Raw genomic sequence first — 25,890 nt, forward strand, 5'->3', positions numbered from 1 at the left:
TTCAGGGTCCTCCAGTTGACATTGTGAAGAAAGATCTTACAGCATTTGAAAAGCATGTCCTCTCTTTCATCTGGCAGTCTAAACCTCCAAGGGTTAATAGGGCGACATTGTAAAGGAGACCTAAGGATGGGGGTCTGGGCCTTCCGAATTTGAGAAAATATTTTATAGCGGCCCAGATAGCTCAAATACCATTATTACATCTTCACAGTTCTCCCCCATTGTGGGTGGAACTCGAGGACACTCTTTCACTTCCATATTCAGCTGAAGGGTTATTATGGTCAGCCCCGACACTCCGACCTTGGACCTTGAGCCCTAGCCTGGGTTTTATGATTTCCTTATGGGACCAAAATGCCAAGTTATACCGCCTAACCTCGTCACATAATCCAGTGGCTCAATTGCAGGCAACCCATCATTCTCTCCAGGCCTCCATGTTTCCTCCTTTGCCTGGTGGTCTTCCAACAACTTCACGAGGTTGGGTAATTTGCTTATGGTTCGGGGCCCCCTAACTCTTTCCAGCCTGAAGGAACATTACAACCTACCTGACGAGGAACATTTTAGGGCAACCCAACTGCTACACTGGGCTTGGGAGGCTTGCTCACTGAGAGATCCCGATTCAGGCTAGCCAGACTTATTTTGAGCGTTGGTGCACCAATAATACCGTAACCTCGCGCACTATTTCACTGTTATACCGAAATATGGTGTCCCGGTTAATCTGCTTGACCTGACATATATCAAAGCATGGCAAACGGAACTAGGTGTCACCATTCCAGAGGATGATTGGCTGAAAGCCTGGGATAATTTGAATCATAGTTCCCTTAATACTATTACAAAGGAAGCTGGATACAAGGTGCTCTTCAGATGGTACTTGACCCCTTGCTAGACTAGCTAAAATCCACCATAGCTCTAACAACCTCTGCTTCCGGGGCTGTTCCTCCCGGGGACTATGACCCACATCTGGTGGACCTGCCGATGTCGTCAGGTTTTGGTTAGGGTCTATCACCTTATCTTCTCGGTTCTACACTTGAATTTGCCAAAGGCCCCTCAAGAGGCTTTGCTTGGAAAGTACCTCCTAAGGGGACCCAAAGATTAAACGAACTACTCAACCACATATTCTTGGCTGCTAGACAATCTATTGCCAAGCTTGGAAATCTCCTACCATTAACTTTTCCCAGTTTAAGAATAAAATAGACTGGATTTACATGAACGAAAGGCTGACTGGGTCTAGCTTCCGAGAATTCCCAAAGGACCTCGAAAATTTGGCTACCATGGCTGTTATATAGATTTAGTGGGTCCCTCCCACCTCTGCCTGAGTTAGATAAATTCCTCAGGTCCCTCCTCTATCTCTCGCCATTAAGAGATGTCTTAAGGGGTCAAGTACCCGATTGTGACACCCACTGTCAGTACCTCACGTATGTTTGACCACTCTTCTATTTTTTTGTTTTTTTATTTTCATTTTCCTTTTATTTGTATTGTTATTTCCCTGTTCAGCTTAACAATTTGTACTAGATTTTTGAGTTATTGTTTATGTGCACAAACTTAATCTGTCTAACGGCATTTTTGCTCTGGGGACTTCTTATGCGGTCAGTTATTACAGGTTTCCCATTTACAGTCTCCTAGAATATGGACTCGGTTAGCTCCCCTAGTTCTCACTGTACCTTGGCACTTACTTTGGCAAGCTATGGGGTGCTCCTGGCTCTCAAAGAGCACCAGTTTGATTGATAGTCCTATTGGCAGTGTGGAACTACTATTTTTACAACTGGGGCTCCCCCCAGTCTTGTGATGTGGTTCTGATTGATGTCTATATTGCCCATGCAACTGTGATATACTGTTTGAGCTCTGTACACTGTAACGTTTCTTTGTTGTTTACACTCTGCAATTATTCTGCTGTAAGACAAAATTCCATAAATAAAAATATTTAAAAAAAAAAATAGCAGGGTTTGCTATGACATGAGAAGAGTTAATGCTGGTATGGTGGGAAAAGCTACAAATCCACAAGCACATAGGGGCTGGAAGATTAGTCTAAATAAATGTTGTTTTTAGGGAGTGAAAGCAGAAAAATAGTGGTTTTAGAAACAAGATTCCCAAAGCCTTTGCCTCTTTAAGATCTGAAACTGGCATTATTTATGGCACTAATAATTCATGGTGGTGGAGGGCTCATTACCTCTGTGTCAGCAGCAGAAATCCAACAGAAATTCCAGATCTCTGTGGCATCTCCTCTCCATGATGCTGGTTCAACCCTCAAAGTCCCATTGCAGGAATAGGATTGGTTGGTTATTGGTAAGTTAACCTACCAGCCAATCGAATTGCTCAGAAGTACTGCCGGGACTTAAACTCTCAGGGCAAACCAATCAGTATTCAAACATGCTTGAAAGAAGGAAGATGCCTGCGTATGTGACAGAAAATACACTGACCCTTCAAACCCGTCCCCTGCTGCTCACCACTCTGTTGAGAAAGGATTTTATGGGGTTTTTTTCCTCCAATTTTTTTTTTTCTTAACTTTACTTTAATTTGCAATTGTAAAAGTGTCAAGACAGGTTTGGGGAGGCTTAGCCTCCCCTAGCCTTAAAGAAAAAAATCCACCTATGCACTTGCTGGTTTAAGAATGACATTTTATATTGTAGAGTGAATTATTTGCAGTGTAATGAGGGGTAATTACCAGCTTAGGGGCATTTACTTGTGTGAACACCTGTGCAGGGGGAAGCAGGGAGGGGGGACTATGGAGGGTAGTGGGTTTTAATTCAAAAGGGGTTTAGTTCTCCTTTAAGAAACACTACCCTGATTTATTAATTTGAGAGTTATAGTTCAATGACAATGAAAGCCTTCCTCCACTACTCCGCAGGAGAATATCGTGAGAATAAGAGTCACATGTTTCCAGGGAGTTGCACCCAAACTACCACAATTGAGGTTTTCATGAGTATGCAAAGGGAATACAAACAAAACTTGAATAGCATAAACAAAACAATCATAAAATAAGTCAGGTGACTAATATTAAAAAGACAGTATTATCTAACTTAGTGTTCCAGATGATAAATGTTCACAATACAAGTAGCAATGACATAAGGTACTGAGTGAACTACCTGTGGTCTGTGCTTTTTACGTTCAGACTTTACACATGTCATGCTGGGCAGAATTCAGTTTATTTGGTGACTCCTGAGGGTGATCCCTATGTATGTTCATTAAATCGGATAGTGTTATGTATGTATTGGTCTGCCTTGTGGACCACTGGATTATTCAATAGCAGCTCCGTGTAATACTAAGTGGTATGTCTGAAGGTATGTATCATTATTTATTTGACAGGTTTAGGTAGTGCACTGCCACCCCATTTGACTATAGGCTTACAGACATATTACATTTCAGGGGGCAAGCAGCCATCCATAATGCCACGGCATTCATGAAATGACTTTCTAAGCATGTACTGTAAAACTATTTCAACTATATTATTATATCATTGAGGTCATGATCTATATAGTAGCTTCTGAAATTATCCACTAAAAGCAATACAATTATGATTGCATTTGCATTTATAAATAATTGTGCACTAAGGCAGAATCAATCCTATGGGACTAAGAAGCTCTTTTGGCAACTTGTGGTTGCCCATTGGTATGCTAAGGGCTGTCTCACACATATGATGTCATCTACAACAATTAAGGCAGTGTGCAAAGTGCAGAAAACTCCATGCCTTCCTCTTTTGCTAATTACTATTGGCCTCCGTGCTTTGTTTTAGAGGCAGAGGTCTGCATCTGCTGAATCCTATTAAATACAGCGCTATCTGCATTCAGCACGGATGTATTCAAGGGGGCTGGGTGGGGAACATATGCATTTCCTCACCTTCCGTATCGATATCCTTCTATTAAATTAACTGGCATTAATCTAGCCATACACGCACAGATAAACATTGTATAAAATGGCATTTCCTATGATTTTCAGACCATGTGTGGGCTCTGAATAGGGTTGCCAACCACCGTTATTTTACCGGCCTAGCCGGTAAAACACCTGCCAAGGCCGGGGCCGGTATTACAAATTTACCGGCAATGTAGCCGCCGGTAAATTTGTAATAATCCTAACAAAAGCCTTTGGCCCGCCCCCAACCCGCTCCAAATTTACCGGTTTTGCTGTCTTCTGGCCAATCATGCACTTACGCCCCACCCCTTTATGACACAACACGACCCTTTTAATGTCACGAACCGCCCGTTTGCTCCCGCCCCCACCACCAGCCGGTGAGCATTTTGTCAAAAGGTGGCAACCCTAGCTCTGAACAGGCCCGGGCCTAGGACGGCAGAACTTCAGGGCAACATGCTGCATCCAAATACGAGCTCTGGAGACTGGGGTGTGGAAGATTTGAAAATCTCCTGTATCTTCAGTGCCGAAACCAGATCTTATAGCACACGTAAAGGAAGGGAACATGCAAGGGAAGTTAAAGATGAGACAGGGAGGGGAAGGAAACGAGGAAGTGGAGGGGACAGCCTAGGGACACCTGGAAATAAATCTGGGCCTGGCTCAGAATAATCGTCCTGACAATTTTCGTACAATGACAATTGGTTGGTTAGTCGATCAGTCAGGTTAAAAAATGTCTGTCGGATAACTATAATATTTTTGCACGTAGTACTGACTATATCCATTGGTGACTATCACTGGGACATAACGACAATTGTGTCTGTCAATTAAATGGCCAGAACTTTGTCTATTTTAATCCTTCAGTTTAAATCTGAATGTTGGTTTTAGATGGTGGCATTAAAATTTATGGCTGATATATGGATGTTTACTGTAGCTTTAGCTTGTCTCTAAGACCAACAGCACACTTGTTTTCAAGAGACTGATCCATCTCTTCTTCAGTTTGCACTGACAAGCACGATAAGCCTGTCAATGCACACCACTATGCAGATTTCTGTGCAAAAATGCATATTTTGTGTTTCTGCACCAAAATCATCTGCCCCAAGGGTTGCCACCTACCCGGCATTTTACTGGCCTGACTGGTAAAAATGATGGTTAATCCCAATGTTATTAATAGGGAAAAAAGATACATAGGAAGGCCGTATTTTTTTCCAGAAAAGGTGGCAACCCTACTGCCCCATGTGTGGGCTGAGAGAGGCTGATTAGTGATACCATGCCTATTAAATAGGGGGTGATGGGCGTGATTCAGCTAGGGTTGCCACCTGGCTGGTATTTTACTGGCCGTGCCGGTATTTTACTGGCCTAGCCGGTAAAAACGATGGATGATCCCAATGTTATTAATAGGGAAAAAGGATAAGTATATAGTAATTATTTATTTGCGGGAAAAGGTGGCAACAATAGATTCAGCCTTGCTGCAGGGAGATAAAATGCTGAGAGCGTCATTGGTCTAAAGGTGGCCATACACGGGCTGATAAAAGCTGCAGAAAGACCGAGTCAGCAGTTTATTGGCCCGTGTATGGGGCCCTCCGACGGGCTTCCCCAATCGATATCTGGCCGAAAGTCGGGCAGATGTCGAACAGATGGGACTAAAAATCCCATCAGATCGCGGCCGCATCTGTTCGTTGATGCGGTCCCGCGGTCCGACCGCCTGTTACCCATCGTTAGGATCCGATCGTTGGGCCCTAGGGCCCAACGATCGGATCAGCCCGAAATTGCCCACCTCAAAGTGGGAATATCGGGGAGAGATCCGCTCCTTTGGCGACATTGCCAAACGAGCGGATCTCTCCGTGTATGGCCACCTTAAGTTGCAAAAAAAAGGTTGGCATAAAGGTGGCCATAAATGCAAAGATCCTATCATACGAATCGAGGATTCGTGCGATTTTCGAACCGTGTCCGACCGATCCTGCCGGAGCCCATTGCGCTCTCATCGTAATCTGATCGTTCGGCCATAGGGCCAAATGTTCAGATTACCCCTGATATAGCCATGCCCGTTAGTGGCATATCGTGGAAAGATTGGCTCATTTGGCGACGTCGCCAAACGAGCGGATCTTTTCGTCTATGGCCACCTTTAGTGTGCACAAAACACTTTACTTTTCAACAGATCTTAAGATTTAGCCTAGGTATGTGAAATTGCTTGTGTTGCCTGAGAGGTCACAGGGCTAAGAAGAGAAAAAACTTTAATTGGACCTTGGATATAATATTGGGAGCAAAAGTTCATATGGCTGTGGCCCGGCTGTTGTTGAAAATCGGGAAAACCCGCTCTTCTGTTTGTTGCCTAGCACAAATCCGAGCTGTTATAAAAGAAAAATGTGTATTGAAATTTGTTCCCTGGCACAAGTGGTATGAACAAAATTGCGTGCGGAACCTCCCTCATTTTAGTCATGCCCCATGTAAACTGTCATCTCGCGATATTGTGAAAAAACTCTGAGTGCGGGCCGGAAGGAACAGAGGCGCCATACATGTTAAAAGTGGAGCAGGACTGCCGGATATTAGGGAGGTATGTCTTTGTGGACTTCAGCAATTACTTCCGTTATTAAAATCATCGTGCTCCTTGCAAAGAAAGTATTTTATTTTTTAATTTTTTTTGAGCTAGACATGGAAAAACCAGCCAGTGATCAGCCTCAAGAGACGCAGTTTTGGTGCTTTGTAAGTATTCATTTAATTGGCAGCACTAACAAGTGTAACTAGTGCACTTCAACAAAGATAGCACGTTATTTGTTTTTTTTTTTGTTACAGACATTAGTAGAAGGGAAAAGTGTGCCAGTATTTGTCCATTTTCCTCAGCTTCAAAAGGGCACTATACCCTTACATTACACACCTTTTCTAAAAATGAGCAGAATACATAGAATGGAATAAGTAGGAGTTGAGAATGTGTTCTGCCTATTTGCTTTTTCTTTACAAAATAAACACTTTTTCCTGATGTGTTGTCATTATAAAACACTAATTGAAAATTGGGTTGTTATTCATTCATCTCACTCTCCCCTCTGAAAGGGACAGGTTTGTTTAAACAAACCTCTGCTTAAAGTAATACTGACACTAAAAAATATATTTTTTAAAACATTAAAATATCAACATTAAAAGTTACATATAGGTCACTTTGATAGTTTTTGCTGATTGTTCTGCTTTTGTAAGTAATTATTACTTGAAGTTCCTAAACCTGTCTGTTTTGCCAACCTGACTGTCCCATCTCAGTCTGTCAGATAGAGTTTCTAATGCTAACCGACTACTGCTGCACATATATTGGCAACATTGCTGATACACCTTATATAGTACATCTGCATGTTAGGAAGTTAAAAAGGAGCTGCAGATTCTCTTCACTTTCTGCTGTTCTAATCATTCAAAGTCTATGCTGAGATTATCAGAACAATAGAAAGGCATGCTATTTCTTTCCCCTGTCTGCTCAGCTCATGAGACAAATGGTCAAATAACCATAAGTATCGGGACCTGCCTTTACATTGTTTTTATTCTAATAATCTTGCATCCTTACTAACTTTTACATATTTTAAAGATCTGCAGCATTGGATGTGTAAGATCTGCAGCATTGGATATATATATATAAATAATAGTAAAATAAAGACAGCACTCGCATAATGTTACGTAAGCCAAAGTGCTGTTACTGTTTATATATACAGTCATATGAAAATTTGGGAACCGCTCTTAATTCTTTGGAGTTTTATTTCATTGGCTGAGCTTTCAAAGAAGCAACTTCCTTTTAATATATAACATGCCTTATGGAAACAGTAGTATTTCAGCAGTGACATAAAGTTTATTGGATTAACAGAAAATATGCATAATAACACAGGTGTATAAATTTGGGCACCCCAACAGATATTACATCAATACTTAATTGAGCCTCCTTTTGCAAATGTAACAGCCTCTAGACGCCTCCTATAGCCTTTGATGAGTGTCTGGATGGCGGTATTTTTGACCATTCGTCCATACAAAATCTCTCCAGTTCAGTTAAATTTGATGGCTGCCGAGCATGGACAGCCTGCTTCAAATCATCCCATAGATTTTCGATGATATTCAGGTCGGGGGACTGACGACCATTCCACTAGTAATGTACTTCTCCCTCTGCATAAATGCCTTTTGTAGATTTTGAAGTGTGTTTGAGGTCATTGTCTTGTTGGAATATCCAACCCTTGCATTACTTTACTGACTTTGTGACTGATGCTTGAACATTATCCTGAAGAATTTGTTGAAACTGAGTTGAATTCATCCGACCCTCGGCTTTCACAAGGGCCCCGGTCCCTAAACAAACTTCCATTCTATTGGGACCTTTATTTCACCACCTCCCCTGACACTTGCTCAAAGTTCTTTCCCCAGTGGTAGCAATTTGATAAATCTGGAATGATTTTGAGAAGATTACTGTAAGATTTGTTGTAGTCCTTGTTTTTAGAAGGTCACAATGGTAAAATCAGATTATTCAAATAATCTGAGTCCTAGTTTAATAACTCATAGAAACCAGTCATACATTTGCTTTTCATTATTCCAACTGAATTCAAATATCTAAAGCTAATTGGCCATTGGCTTCTACGGGTTACTGGAGAAGAGAGAATCTGCACTATGATAAAACACAGGACTCAAAACTGTTTTTAAGAAGTTGTGCTGAAAATAGAATATTTCTACACTGAACGCTAAATTATTAATTTATAAGAGGCAAATTTATATGTTTTCATCCCTTGAGTTAATGCCTTTACTTGCTTTAGTGGCCACAGAATGACACTGCCCGTAATTAGACAAGTTTTTATCTACAAAAACCTGTAGATCCTAGCAACACTCTGCCATTTAGTGTATATTTTGCATTTATATTATTTTTGCCATAGTGCATAACATTGCATTTATGAACATTGAACCTCATTTTCCAGATTGCTGCCCAGTTTTCCAACTTAATCAAATCACTCTGCAAAGAGGCAGCATCCTGCATAGAACCTATAGTTCTGCACAATTTTGTATCATCAGCAAAAATAGAAACAGTATTTTCAATGCCCCTCCTGCAGGTAAATAAACAAGATGAAAAGCAAGGACCAAGTATAGAGCCCTGTGGTACTCCACTTACAACACTGGTCCAATTCAAAAATGTTCCATTTATCATTACTCTTTGTAATCTCTTTTAGCCAGTTCTCTATCCAGGAACAAATACTATGTTCCAGGCCAACATTCCTTAATTTAACCAGTAAAAGTGTGGCACTGTATCAAATACGTTAGCAAAGTCTAAGTAAATCACATCCACTGCTGTTCCAGAATCGAGGTCCCTGCTTACCGTCTCATAAAAAGAAATTAAGTTAGTCTGGCAAGATCTATTAAGCAAAAAAACATGCTGGCACAAACTCATAGTATTATGATTTGCTATGAAGTCCAGTAACTTGTCCTTTATTTACCCTTCAAAAAGCTTTCCTACTGCTGATGTCAGACTAACTAGCCTATAGTTTTGAGGCTTCAACAAAATACCATTTGTGAAAACAAACAAAATACAAACGTTAGTAAATCAGCCCCTGAGATTTTTCACATGTTAAACACACCCATGGTTACACAGTTGGCAAGATTGAAAAAAACTGCTACTTGTTGGTCAGCGTCACTGAACCCTGCAAAAAATAAAATAAAGACCATAAAGCTTTCAGGTGTTTAGCTTATATTTTTTTTATTTAAAGGGGTGGTTCTTTTTTCCTTATATTCTATCCAGATTTAAGCATTTTCAACAGGTTTTTCTTTTCAAAATGTTCTTTAAAAATATTTTTTGGTTTTCAAAATAAATGGCTTTGAATTTTAAATCTACAAGCCTGTCAATGATCTCATCAATGGTCTCACTGTAAGAGCTAGGTCACCAGCCATGGAAAATAAAGTGTTAACATCATAATCCTTCTGTGCAATGTTAAAAGCTTTTAGGCATGTGTATAAAAATAAATAAAATGTCTCACTGACAACATTTCCAGATTAAAGAAATAAAAAAAATATATTGAGCTAGGTATGGGAAGGTATATTAGGTATAGGTGGGAAGAACCTAGAATTTAATTCTAAGCAACTTTCCAATATACATTAGTTAAAATATATTAATCAAAAGATTTCTGTAAATCTACTTCCTATTGACAATTAGTAGTTCTAGGACTTGCTTCTCTGCACTCCTTCATCTGACTTCTAAAACATTGCTAATAACCAGATTAACATACCTTGAGGAGAATTGCTACATTGTTTTAAGAGTCAGACCAAGGGAACAAAAAGGGATAAAGAAATTCTCCAGTCAATGGCAACTACATTTACAAATAATTTTAAAGCCACTGAAAATTGTAATAAATGCATTAGCTTTTGTCCCTGTCACAAAAATATTACATTTTTTCAACCCACATCATTTTTGTGGACCATTTGCAACAAGTGGGGTTGTACTAAATTAACAAAGGGAACAAAATAAAAATACCTGCTGGTGTTAATAGATGTAGTTAACACGAATCACATTTTTTTGTATTCCAAGGCAAATACAAAACAAATATTACCCATATTATACTGCCCTCAAAGTCTGTAAACAACAATAACAGACATCGATACCACATGCATACAATTTTCAGACCAAATTTTTTCTGTGGCCTGGGTTTGTCTAAAAACCGTTTGGGTTGCCATAATTTAGAATGCTGAAAACTCTGAAAAACTGAAGATGCCAATGGGTGCTGTCCTAAAGCAACCTATTGCAATAAACCTGTGTGGTAGGGGGTGCAGTTATATTACAAAAGATACATTTGGCATACATGTTTATGTTTTGTCATTTTTTCCCAAAGCTAATAATTTGCTTTATTTATAAAGCACTGATGTATGGGACATTTCAGACAGATTACAGTGAATGTATAAAATAGATTCTGTATCACTTCACAGGGAACATACACAAAAGGGTCAAGTTAGTTACAAACAGAGGACCCCAGCACCGCAAGGCAGCACAGGGCACTAACCACAAAGCCATCCATAAATACTGTATTTGGTCTCTTCTGACTACAGTATATGCAATTAAATATTTTACTATTTTTAGCACAACATTACTATCCAACATGAAAAACGTTTACATACGTTTTGTTATTATGTCCTTATACAGGTTGTTTCTAGAATCATTTTACAAGTCCTTAATACGTATTTCCAGTTGGGTATGCTAAAAAAGTAGCCAGGTGGGGTGGAACAAAAGGTATAGGTAAAAACGTGCTATCACTTCATGGAGCCACCTTCATGGCAATCTGTATATAAACAGCACACTGCTCGAAAGAGCACAACAATATTATGCTTTCTATGTGGAGAAACAAGCAGGGTATTGAGGGGTAGTTGGGAATCCCTCGGGTCACATGTGTGGGTGACTGACACAGCAGAAACGTAGGAGTAAAGTGCCAGTTTGCCTGCAGGCAAAGATCCTCTATGTGTGGAACTAGCCTAAACCATTATGGATTGTTAAATTGTTAACACAAAGATGAAGCAAATCAGCATAAAAACTTTGTTCTCGCATAAGTCTAGAATAATAAAATATCTTTGATATGTATATTGCTAAATGGTAGTATTTAAAAAATTGTAACAATGTGATTTATAGTCTTTCACTGTAAAATATTAAATAGATAAACTTACAAAACTGACGCTTCTTTCTTTTCAAAACAGGTTTTTCTAAAGAATAATAAAAAAAACACATTTTAATTTTATTTAAATTTTTAAAGACCATATTAAAAAAAGTGCCACGACGAGTCCTCATAATAGTTGGTTAATGGTGTTAATATCTGTACAGGTCAGTTAGGCAATATGGTGCAGGTATGGAATCCATCATCCTCCAAGACATTATACAGAAGGCGCCAAAATAAAAGAATGCCCTGTTCCTATTTACGCAAACTCATTCTTATTACACAATCTAGAGTCTAAAGCAATAGGAATTTCTGAGTAATCACTAAACAATGTACTGGATTCATTCATTCAGTTCATATCATGGATGAATAAAAAGCTTCAAATGTAATTTTTTATTTTTTATTGATTTCCTTTTTATTGAGTCCCTTTTGGTGGCCAAACAATCCTAATGTGATTTCTTAGGATGCAACTGTTTTTAGTAGTGTTAATGAATGGTGCTCCAAGTTACAGAAACACATTTTAAAGAAGAAGGGAAGGCTAACATTAAGTAAGCTTTATTAGAAAGGTCTACATAAATACACCAGTAAACCCTCAAAGTTATGCTGCTCTGACTCCTCTGTCATAAAAAACACCACATTTCTTTCCTTCTATCGTGTGCACATGGACTTCTGTATCAGACTTCCAGTTTTCAGCTTAAACATCCAGGGCACGGCCTTGAGCATGCTCAGTATGCTCCTCTCCCCTTCCCTCATCCCCTCCCTGCTGTAATCTGAGCCCAGAGCTATGAGCGAGCAGGGAGATACTCAGGCAGGAAGTGACGTCACACCAAGCTGCTATCCTAAATAAACAGAGAGTTTCTAGAGCTGTTTACTAGGGATGGGTGAATTTATTTGCCTTGTTTCGCCGCGGAAATGACGCCCATAGACTTGTATGGCGTCGTGCGACCAAAAAAAAAAAAAGACACGCGTCAAAAAAATTTCTGTGGCGAATTATTGGCGAAACGGGTCAAATTCGCCCATCCCTACTGTTTACTCAAGTATGGTAAAACATTCTGCAGAATAAAAATAGTGTTATAGCTTGCACTATTGTGGCTAATCTATTTGCAATAAACCATTTCAGTAGCTTTCCTTCTCCTTTAACTCCTTTAAACACACCAGAGGCCACCCCTTAGACTAAAGATAAATAACTTTCATTTCAAGCAACATATGTGGTTCTTCACAGTGAGGACAGTGAGGTTGTGGATTTCACTGCCAGATGATATTGTGATGGCTGATTCTGTTAATGCCTTTCAAGAGTGGCTTGGATGTTTTCTTGGACAAGCTTAATTTCAAAGGTTATTGTGATACTGAATTCTATAGTTAGTATAGAGATGGGTATATACTGTCCCTATTCTTAGTCAGTACAGGATGGAATAGTCACACCCCCAGAATCACTGGCAGTCAATCCAAGGTAGCACAAGGACCACCAGATTGACCTCCCAATACATGGCATCACATTGGTTACAGGAGCATATCAGCACACTCTCCATACATTTTTAAATACTTAAATTGGGAAAAACAATAAGAAAACCTGATATGCAATACCCTTTTTTGCAAAAACCTACCCATGAGACAGTTCTATTAAGAGATAAATCATGGACAATAATTAAAATATTCAATATATTTGATCATGCGTGAAAAAAGATGTGGATGTAGACAAGAAGCAACACTATTTATAGTCAGCAGTAAAAAAAACTTGCCAGCGGGTCCCTTCTCTTTGCTCCAGGATGACCCTAGAGAAAGCTAGAGGCCAATAGAGTGACCTGTGTGCCAAGCAAGTGAAGCAGGCACACAGGTAATCCCAACTGACACCACCCCTCTAAGCCCCTATTTGTTTGATAAAACTATAAAAATGTTTGTTTGCACCTTTGTCCACACCGCATCAAGTTCAAATGACCACCACAAGAACATAAAGAACTATAGAAACTGTAAAAGGACAAACTCTGCATCTAAACAAATTCTTAGTCAACATAAATATACTTACGTTCTTAATTTTCTGCAAGAGATAAAGAATTGTAATTATTGGGAAGTAAAAAGAGTGCGTGACTCCTGTCAATTTGATGCCATGCCCCTAACACTGTACTAGTCCCTAACTCTAAATCAGTCTTTGCGGATGGCTGGCCCTACCACCCAGACTGGCTGTGGGATTGGGATTGTTTTCAGGATTGGGGTTGGGATGGGGGTGTGGGATTGACCTCCCTAACACTAACCTAACACTGTCCCTATTCTTAGTCAGTACAGGATGGCACAGTCATACATCCAGACTAACTGGCAGTCAATCCAAGTTAGCACAAGGACCACCAGATTGACCTCCCGATACATGGCATCACATTGGTTACAGGAGCATACCAGCACACTCTCCATACATTTTTAAATACTTAAATTGGGAAAAACAATAAGAAAACCTGATATGCAATACCCTTTTTTGCAAAAACCTACCCATGAGACAGTTCTATCAAGAGATAAATCATGGACAATAATTAAAATATTCAATATATTTGATCATGAGTGAAAAAAGATGTGGATGTAGACAAGAAGCAACACTATTTATAATCAGCAGTAAAAAAAAAATGCCAACGATCCCTTTTCTTTGCTCCAGGGTGACCCTAGAGAAAGCAAGAGGCCAATAGAGTGACCTGTGTGCCAATCAAGTGAAGCAGGCACACAGGTAACCCCCACTGACACCACCCCTCTCCGCCCCTGTATGTTTAATAAAACTATAAAAATGTTTGTTTGCACCTTTGTCCACACCGCATCAAGTTCAGATGACCACCACAAGAACATAAAGAACTATAGAAACTGTAAAAGGTCAAACTCTGCATCTAAACACATTCTTAGTCAACATAAATATACTTATGTTCTTAAATTTCTGCAAGAGATAAAGAATTGTAATTATTGGGAAGTAAAAAGAGTGCGTGATTCCTGTCAATTTGATGAAATGCCCCTAACACTGTACTAGTCCCTAACTCTAAGCCAGTCATTGCGGATGGCTGGCTCTACCACCCAGACTGGCTGTGGGATTAGGATTGTTTTCAGGATTGGGGTTGGGATGGGGGTGTGGGATTGACCTCCCTAACACTAAGCTAACACTGACCCTATTCGTAGTCAGTACAGGATGGCACAGTCACACACCCAAACTAACTGGCAGTCAATACACGATAGCACAAGTACAACCAGATTGACCTCCCGATACATGGCATCACATTGGCTACAGGAGCATATCAGCACACTCTCCATACTTTTTTAAATACTTAAATTGGGAAAAACAATAAGAAAACCTGATATGCAATAACCTTTTTTGCAAAAACATACCCATAAGACAGTTATATCTAGAGATAAATTAAAGACAATAATTAAAATTTGCAATATATTTGGTCATGTGTGAAAAAAGATTTGGATGCAAACAAGGCGCAACACTATTTAAAGTTAGCAGTAAAAAACATTGCCAGCGGGTCCCTTCACTTTGCTCCAGGATGACCCTAGAGCAAGAAAGAGGGCAATGGAGCGACCTGTGTGCCAAGCAAGTGAAGCAGGCACACAGGTCACCCCCACTGACGCCACCCCTCTCCGCCCCTGTATGTTTGATAATGCTATAAAAATGTTTGTTTGCACCTTTGTCCACACCGCATCAAGTTCAAATGACCACCACAAGAACATAAAGAACTTTAGAAAACGTAAAAGGACACACTCTGCATCTAAACACATTCTTAGTCAACATAAATATACTTACGTTCTTACGTTTTTTTCTAGAGATAAAGAATTGTTAGTATTGGGAAGTGAAAAGTGTGCGTGACTCCTATCAATTTGATGCCATGCCCCTAACTCTGTCCCTATACTAGTCCCTAACTCTAAGCCAGTCATTGCGGATGGCTGGCTTCACCACCCAGACTGGCTGTGGGATTGGGATTGTTTTCAGGATTGGGGTTTGGATGGGGGTGTGGGATTGACCTCCCTAACACTTAACTAACACTGTCCCTATTCTTAGTCAGTACAGGATGGCACAGTCACACACCCAAACTAACTGGCAGTCAATACACGGTAGCACAAGTACAACCAGATTGACCTCCCGATACATGGTATAACATTGGCTACAGGAGCATATCAGCACACTCTCCATACTTTTTTAAATACTTAAATTGGGAAAACCAATAAGAAAACCTGATATGCAATAACCTTTTATGCAAAAACATACCCATAAGACAGTTATATCTAGAGATAAATTAAAGACAATGATTAAAATTAGCAATATATTTGGTCATGTGTGAAAAAAGATGTGGATGCAAACAAGGTGCAACACTATTTAAAGTTAGCAGTAAAAAACATTGCCAGCGGGTCCCTTCACTTTGCTCCAGGATGACCCTAGAGCAAGCAAGAGGGCAATGGAGCGACCTGTGTGCCAAGCAAGTGAAGCAGGCACACTGGTCACCCCCACTGACGCCACCCCTCTCCGCCCCTGTATGTTTGATAATGCTATAAATATGTTGTTTGCACCTTTGTCCACACCGCATCAAGTTCAAATGACCACCACAAGAACATAAAGAACTATAGAAAACGTAAAAGGACACACTCTGCATCTAAACACATTCTTAGTCAACATAAATATACTTACGTTCTTAATTTTTTTCTACAGATAAAGAATTGTTAGTATTGGGAAGTGAAAAGTGTGCGTGACTCCTATCAATTTGATGCCATGCCCCTAACTCTGTCCCTATACTAGTCCCTAACTCTAAGCCAGTCATTGCGGATGGCTGGCTTCACCACCCAGACTGGCTGTGGGATTGGGATTGTTTCCAGGATTGGGGTTGGATGGGGGTGTGGGATTGACCTCCCTAAAACTAAGCTAACACTGTCCCTATTCTTAGTCAGTACAGGATGGCACAGTCACACACCCAAACTAACTGGCAGTCAATACACGGTAGCACAAGTACAACCAGATTGACCTCCCGATACATGGCATCACATTGGCCACAGGAGCATATCAGCACACTCTCCATACTTTTTTAAATACTTAAATTTGGAAAAACAATAAGAAAACCTGATATGCAATAACCTTTGCAATATATTTGGTCATGTGTGAAAAAAGATGTGGATGCAAACAGGGCGCAACACTATTTAAAGTTAGCAGTAAAAAACATTGCCAGAGGGTCCCTTCACTTTGCTCCAGGATGACCCTAGAGCAAGCAAGAGGGCAATGGAGCGACCTGTGTGCCAAGCAAGTGAAGCAGGCACACAGGTCACCCCCACTGACGCCACCCCTCTCCGCCCCTGTATGTTTGATAATGCTATAAATATGTTTGTTTGCACCTTTGACCATACCGCATCAGGTTCAAATGACCACCACAAGAACATAAAGAACTATAGAAAATGTAAAAGGACACACTCTGCATCTAAACACATTCTTAGTTAACATAAATATACTTACGTTCTTATTTTTTTTCTAGAGATAAAGAATTGTTAGTATTGGGAAGTGAAAAGTGTGCGTGACTCCTATCAATTTGATGCCATGCCCCTAACTCTGTCCCTATACTAGTCCCTAACTCTAAGCCAGTCATTGCGGATGGCTGGCTTCACCACCCAGACTGGCTGTGGGATTGGGATTGTTTTCAGGATTGGGGTTTGGATGGGGGTGTGGGATTGACCTCCCTAACACTAAGCTAACACTGTCCCTATTCTTAGTCAGTACAGGATGGCACAGTCACACACCCAAACTAACTGGCAGTCAATACACGGTAGCACAAGTACAACCAGATTGACCTCCCGATACATGGCATCACATTGGCTACAGGAGCATATCAGCACACTCTCCATACTTTTTTAAATACTTAAATTAGGAAAAACAATAAGAAAACCTGATATGCAATAACCTTTTTTGCAAAAACATACCCATAAGACAGTTATATCTAGAGATAAATTAAAGACAATAATTAAAATTTGCAATATATTTGGTCATGTGTGAAAAAAGATGTGGATGCAAACAGGGCGCAACACTATTTAAAGTTAGCAGTAAAAAACATTGCCAGCGGGTCCCTTCACTTTGCTCCAGGATGACCCTAGAGCAAGCAAGAGGGCAATGGAGCGACCTGTGTGCCAAGCAAGTGAAGCAGGCAAACAGGTCACCCCCACTGACGCCACCCCTCTCCGCCCCTGTATGTTTGATAATGCTATAAATATGTTTGTTTGCACCTTTGACCACACCGCATCAAGTTCAAATGACCACCACAAGAACATAAAGAACTTTAGAAAACGTAAAAGGACACACTCTGCATCTAAACACATTCTTAGTCAACATAAATAAACTTACGTTCTTAATTTTTTTCTAGAGATAAAGAATTGTTAGTATTGGGAAGTGAAAAGTGTGCGTGACTCCTATCAATTTGATGCCATGCCCCTAACTCTGTCCCTATACTAGTCTCTAACTCTAAGCCAGTCATTGCGGATGGCTGGCTTCACCACCCAGACTGGCTGTGGGATTGGGATTGTTTTCAGGATTGGGGTTTGGATGGGAGTGTGGGATTGACCTCCCTAACACTAAGCTAACACTGTCCCTATTCTTAGTCAGTACAAGATGGCACAGTCACACACCCAAACTAACTGGCAGTCAATACACGGTAGCACAAGTACAACCAGATTGACCTCCCGATACATGGCATCACATTGGCTACAGGAGCATATCAGCACACTCTCCATACTTTTTTAAATACTTAAATTGGGAAAAACAATAAGAAAACCTGATATGCAATAACCTTTTATGCAAAAACATACCCATAAGACAGTTATATCTAGAGATAAATTAAAGACAATGATTAAAATTAGCAATATATTTGGTCATGTGTGAAAAAAGATGTGGATGCAAACAAGGTGCAACACTATTTAAAGTTAGCAGTAAAAAACATTGCCAGCGGGTCCCTTCACTTTGCTCCAGGATGACCCTAGAGCAAGCGAGAGGGCAATGGAGCAACCTGTGTGCCAAGCAAGTGAAGCAGGCACACAGGTCACCCCCACTGACGCCACCCCTCTTCGCTCCTGTATGTTTGATAATGCTATAAAAATGTTTGTTTGCACCTTTGTCCACACCGCATCAAGTTCAAATGACCACCACAAGAACATAAAGAACTTTAGAAAATGTAAAAAGGACACACTCTGCATCTAAACACATTCTTAGTCAACATAAATATACTTACGTTCTCACGTTTTTTTCTAGAGATAAAGAATTGTTAGTATTGGGAAGTGAAAAGTGTGCGTGACTCCTATCAATTTGATGCCATGCCCCTAACTCTGTCCCTATACTAGTCCCTAACTCTAAGCCAGTCATTGTGGATGGCTGGCTTCACCACCCAGACTGGCTGTGGGATTGGGATTGTTTCCAGGATTGGGGTTTGGATGGGGGTGTGGGATTGACCTCCCTAACACTAAGCTAACACTGTCCCTATTCTTAGTCAGTACAGGATGGCACAGTCACACACCCAAACTAACTGGCAGTCAATACACGGTAGCACAAGTACAACCAGATTGACCTCCCGATACATGGCATCACATTGGCTACAGGAGCATATCAGCACACTCTCCATACTTTTTTAAATACTTAAATTGGGAAAAACAATAAGAAAACCTGATATGCAATAACTTTTTTTGCAAAAACATACCCATAAGACAGTTATATCAAGAGATGAATTAAAGACAATGATTAAAATTTGCAATATATTTGGTCATGAGTGAAAAAAGATGTGGATGCAAACAAGGCGCAACACTATTTAAAGTTAGCAGTAAAAAACATTGCCAGCGGGTCCCTTCACTTTGCTCCAGGATGACCCTAGAGCAAGCAAGAGGGCAATGGAGCGACCTGTGTGCCAAGCAAGTGAAGCAGGCACACAGGTCACCCCCACTGACGCCACCCCTCTCCGCCCCTGTATGTTTGATAATGCTATAAAAATGTTTGTTTGCACCTTTGTCCACACCGCATCAAGTTCAAATGACCACCACAAGAACATAAAGAACTTTAGAAAACGTAAAAGGACACACTCTGCATCTAAACACATTCTTAGTCAACATAAATATACTTACGTTCTTAATTTTTTTCTAGAGATAAAGAATTGTTAGTATTGGGAAGTGAAAAGTCTGCGTGACTCCTATCAATTTGATGCCATGCCCCTAACTCTGTCCCTATACTAGTCCCTAACTCTAAGCCAGTCATTGTGGATGGCTGGCTTCACCACCCATACTGGCTGTGGGATTGGGATTGTTTCCAGGATTGGGGTTTGGATGGGGGTGTGGGATTGACCTCCCTAACACTAAGCTAACACTGTCCCTATTCTTAGTCAGTACAGGATGGCACAGTCACACACCCAAACTAACTGGCAGTCAATACACGGTAGCACAAGTACAACCAGATTGACCTCCCGATACATGGCATCACTTTGGCTACAGGAGCATATCAGCACACTCTCCATACTTTTTTAAATACTTAAATTGGGAAAAACAATAAGAAAACCTGATATGCAATAACTTTTTTTGCAAAAACATACCCATAAGACAGTTATATCAAGAGATGAATTAAAGACAATGATTAAAATTTGCAATATATTTGGTCATGAGTGAAAAAAGATGTGGATGCAAACAAGGCGCAACACTATTTAAAGTTAGCAGTAAAAAACATTGCCAGCGGGTCCCTTCACTTTGCTCCAGGATGACCCTAGAGCAAGCAAGAGGGCAATGGAGCGACCTGTGTGCCAAGCAAGTGAAGCAGGCACACAGGTCACCCCCACTGACGCCACCCCTCTCCGCCCCTGTATGTTTGATAATGCTATAAAAATGTTTGTTTGCACCTTTGTCCACACCGCATCAAGTTCAAATGACCACCACAAGAACATAAAGAACTTTAGAAAACGTAAAAGGACACACTCTGCATCTAAACACATTCTTAGTCAACATAAATATACTTACGTTCTTAATTTTTTTCTAGAGATAAAGAATTGTTAGTATTGGGAAGTGAAAAGTCTGCGTGACTCCTATCAATTTGATGCCATGCCCCTAACTCTGTCCCTATACTAGTCCCTAACTCTAAGCCAGTCATTGCGGATGGCTGGCTTCACCACCCAGACTGGCTGTGGGATTGGGATTGTTTCCAGGATTGGGGTTTGGATGGGGGTGTGGGATTGACCTCCGTAACACTAAGATAACACTGTCCCTATTCTTAGTCAGTACAGGATGGCACAGTCACACACCCAAACTAACTGGCAGTCAATACACGGTAGCACAAGTACAACCAGATTGACCTCCCAATACATGGCATCACATTGGGTACAGGAGCATATCAGCACACTCTCCATACTTTTTTAAATACTTAAATTGGGAAAAACAATAAGAAAACCTGATATGCAATAACCTTTGCAATATATTTGGTCATGTGTGAAAAAAGATGTGGATGCAAACAGGGCGCAACACTATTTAAAGTTAGCAGTAAAAAACATTGCCAGCGGGTCCCTTCACTTTGCTCCAGGATGACCCTAGAGCAAGCAAGAGGGCAATGGAGCGACCTGTGTGCCAAGCAAGTGAAGCAGGCACACAGGTCACCCCCACTGACGCCACCCCTCTCCGCCCCTGTATGTTTGATAATGCTATAAATATGTTTGTTTGCACCTTTGACCACACCGCATCAGGTTCAAATGACCACCACAAGAAGATAAAGAACTATAGAAAACGTAAAAGGACACACTCTGCATCTAAACACATTCTTAGTCAACATAAATATACTTACGTTCTTAATTTTTTTCTAGAGATAAAGAATTGTTAGTATTGGGAAGTGAAAAGTGTGCGTGACTCCTATCAATTTGATGCCATGCCCCTAACTCTGTCCCTATACTAGTCCCTAACTCTAAGACAGTCATTGCGGATGGCTGGCTTCACCACCCAGACTGGCTGTGGGATTGGGATTGTTTTCAGGATTGGGGTTTGGATGGGGGTGTGGGATTGACCTCCCTAACACTAAGATAACACTGTCCCTATTCTTAGTCAGTACAGGATGGCACAGTCTCACACCCAAACTAACTGGCAGTCAATACACGGTAGCGCAAGTACAACCAGATTGACCTCCCGATACATGGCATCACATTGGCTACAGGAGCATATCAGCACACTCTCCATACTTTTTTAAATACTTAAATTGGGAAAACCAATAAGAAAACCTGATATGGAATAACCTTTTTTGCAAAAAAATACCCATAAGACAGTTATATATAGAGATAAATTAAAGACAATAATTAAAATTTGCAATATATTTGGTCATGTGTGAAAAAAGATGTGGATGCAAACAAGGCGCAACACTATTTAACCCTTTAAGTGCCACAGAACGTAGAATCTACGTTCTGTGGAAAAGTAACTTGAAATGCCACAGAACGTAGATTCTACGTTCTGCAGCACTTCCGGGTTCTGGAGCGGAGGAGCGGCTGTTAGAGCCGCTCGCTCCGTTCCGCTTCGATCCCCTGCCCCTAGGCAACGAGCAGAGCAGGGGATCGAGTGGCCCCTGGGGCGCGATCGCCCAGGGGCCCAAAAACAGCAGCAGGCACGTGTTCCTTACGTGTCCTGCTGCTGCAGCCTGCACTGCGCCATCCAGCTCCGCCCCCACAGCACAGAGACACGCAGATCGTCGCAGATGTCTTCCTGGGACCCCTCAACATCGTGTGCAACAGTCTTCAGCGACTTTTTCAGGTTAGTGCAACAATTACACACACAAACACACCAACACACACTTATTACAGTAATACACACTTAGATTCACACTTACACACACTTACACATACATTTTTGGGTATTGGGGGGGTCACTTACACTCACTGCACTTACACACACGTGCACACGCACACACGCGCACATAACATGTAATTTACCATTTGTACACACGCACACGCACATACATGGCATTGTGGCTTTTTTTTTTTTTTTTCTTATCGCATCGTCTCTTTTTTTTGCTGAAAAAAATGTTTTATTGCCATTACGAATAGCGTATTCGCTAACCGTACTGTGCAATATCTTTTGTATGTTATTTCGGTGATTATATTGCAATTTTGGGTATTTTGGTGCATTTTTAGCCATTTTATCGAATTTTTAGCCATTTTATTGCATTTTCAGCTCTGCATATGTTGTGTTCACTTGTTTCTAGCCGTATAACCTGTTTGGCCCAGCTAAAATATTCAAACTGTGATTCTGATGCCCGATAACACTATTCTGGAAAAAAAACATTGATTTTTGTGGTTTTATTGGATTTTTTTTCATTTCACTCTTTACTGCCTTATTTTGTTTTGCCTTGTAAATTTTATCTACTATATATCCATTTGGGGGTCTCTGTGCGCCACATAGTTTGGTATATCTATGCATATTGGGCATCAAAGTGTTCAGTAGACCCCTGGCGTTCATATTTAGGATGTTTTATGCTGATACGTTACGAAATGTGGGGCATATAATGGGGTAAAATTCAAGCTTTGTGACAATTTTCAGAAATTTGATAAAAACCGTTATGTTCAGCATTGCTTTGCAGTTTGGCAGTTTGTAGTAGAAACACTTATTTACCCATATTGGATTCGTCAGAATGTGTACTTTCTGAAAATATATGGTTTTCTGGGGTCTCTGTACTGTTAGGGGGGTCTAATGTTGCATAATATACACACCAGGTGCTTATATTGCAGCAGCCAGCACGTCAGCCGTGAAAATGTATATACACTATTGTCATTTGGTGGTCTCTGTGCGCCACATAGTTTGGTATATCTATGCATATTGAGCATCAAAGTGTTCAGTAGACCTCTGGCGTTCATATTTAGGATGTTTTATGCTGATACGTTACGAAACGTGGAGCATATAATGGGGTAAAATTCAAGCTTTGTGACGATTTTCAGAAATTTGATAAAAACCGTTATGTTCAGCATTGCTTTGCAGTTTGGCAGTTTGTAGTAGAAACACTTATTTACCCATATTGGATTCGTCAGAATGTGTACTTTCTGAAAATATATGGTTTTCTGGGGTCTCTGTACTGTTAGGGGGGTCTTATATAGCATAATACACACACCAGGTGCTTATATTGCAGCAGCCAGCGCGTCAGCCGTGAAAATGTATATACACTATTGTCATTTGGGGGTCTCTGTGCGCCACATAGTTTGGTATATCTATGCACATTGGGCATCAAACTATTTAGTAGACCCCTGGCGTTCATATTTAGGATGTTTTATGCTGATACGTTACGAAACGTGGAGCATATAATGGGGTAAAATTCAAGCTTTGTGACGATTTTCAGAAATTTGATAAAAACCGTTATGTTCAGCATTGCTTTGCAGTTTGACAGTTTGTAGTAGAAACACTTATTTAACCATATTGGATTCGTCAGAATGTGTACTTTCTGAAAATATCTGGTTTTCTGGGGTCTCTGTACTGTTAGGGGGGTCTAATGTTGCATAATACACACACCAGGTGCTTATATTGCAGCAGCCAGCGCGTCAGCCGTGAAAATGTATATACACTATTGTCATTTGGGGGTCTCTGTGCGCCACATAGTTTGGTATATCTATGCATATTGGGCATCAAAGTGTTCAGTAGACCCCTGGCGTTCATATTTAGGATGTTTTTATGCTGATACGTTACGAAACGTGGAGCATATAATGGGGTAAAATTCAAGCTTTGTGACGATTTTCAGAAATTTGATAAAAACCGTTATGTTCAGCATTGCTTTGCAGTTTGGCAGTTTGTAGTAGAAACAGTTATTTACCCATATTGGATTCGTCAGAATGTGTACTTTCTGAAAATATCTGGTTTTCTGGGGTCTCTGTACTGTTAGGGGGGTCTAATGTCGCATAATACACACACCAGGTGCTTATATTGCAGCAGCCAGCGCGTCAGCCGTGAAAATGTATATACACTATTGTCATTTGGTGGTCTCTGTGCGCCACATAGTTTGGTATATCTATGCATATTGGGCATCAAAGTGTTCAGTAGACCCCTGGCTTTCATATTTAGGATGTTTTATGCTGATAGGTTACGAAACGTGGAGCATATAATGGGGTAAAATTCAAGCTTTGTGACGATTTTCCGAAATTTTATAAAAACCGTTATGTTCAGCATTGCTTTGCAGTTTGGCAGTTTGTAGTAGAAACACTTATTTACCCATATTGGATTCGTCAGAATGTGTACTTTCTGAAAATATCTGGTTTTCTGGGGTCTCTGTACTGTTAGGGGGGTCTAATGTCGCATAATACACACACCGGGTGCTTATATTGCAGCAGCCAGCGCGTCAGCCGTGAAAATGTATATACACTATTGTCATTTGGGGGTCTCTGTGCGCCACATAGTTTGGTATATCTATGCATATTGGGCATCAAAGTGTTCAGTAGACCCCTGGCGTTCATCTTTAGGATGTTTTATGCTGATACGTTACGAAACGTGGAGCATATAATGGAGTAAAATTCAAGCTTTGTGACGATTTTCAGAAATTTGATAAAAACCGTTATGTTCAGCATTGCTTTGCAGTTTGGCAGTTTGTAGTAGAAACACTTATTTACCCATATTGGATTCGTCAGAATGTGTACTTTCTGAAAATATATGGTTTTCTGTGGTCTCTGTACTGTTAGGGGGGTCTAATGTCGCATAATACACACACCAGGTGCTTATATTGCAGCAGCCAGCGCGTCAGCCGTGAAAATGTATATACAGTATTGTCATTTGGGGGTCTCTGTGCGCCACATAGTTTGGTATATCTATGCATATTGGGCATCAAAGTGTTCAGTAGACCCCTGGCGTTCATATTTAGGATGTTTTATGCTGATAAGTTACGAAATGTGGGGCATATAATGGGGTAAAATTCAAGCTTTGTGACGATTTTCAGAAATTTGATAAAAACCGTTATGTTCAGCATTGCTTTGCAGTTTGGCAGTTTGTAGTAGAAACACTTATTTACCCATATTGGATTCGTCAGAATGTGTACTTTCTGAAAATATATGGTTTTCTGGGGTCTCTGTACTGTTAGGTGGTCTAATGTCGCATAATACATACACCGGGTGGTTATGTTGCAGCAGCCAGCGCGTCAGCCGTGAAAATGTCTATACATATTGTCATTTGGGGGTCTCTGTGCGCCACATAGTTTGGTATATCTATGCACATTGGGCATCAAACTATTTAGTAGACCCGTATGTTTATATTTAGGATGCTTTATGCTGGTAATGATACATGGACAATACGATGCTGGAAAGTTGAAGCTTTGAGGCAATTTTCATATATTTCACCAAAACCGCCAAATTTGGCAAAGCCTTGCGACTCAGTAGTTTGGAGCAGAAAAGCATGGGTACCCATTTTAGATTCTGTAGAATGTGTACTTTCCAAAAATGTATGGGTTTGGGGGGTAAACATA

This window comes from Xenopus laevis, chromosome 6L (genome assembly GCF_017654675.1).
Source record: "Xenopus laevis strain J_2021 chromosome 6L, Xenopus_laevis_v10.1, whole genome shotgun sequence".
NCBI lineage: Eukaryota > Metazoa > Chordata > Amphibia > Anura > Pipidae > Xenopus > Xenopus laevis.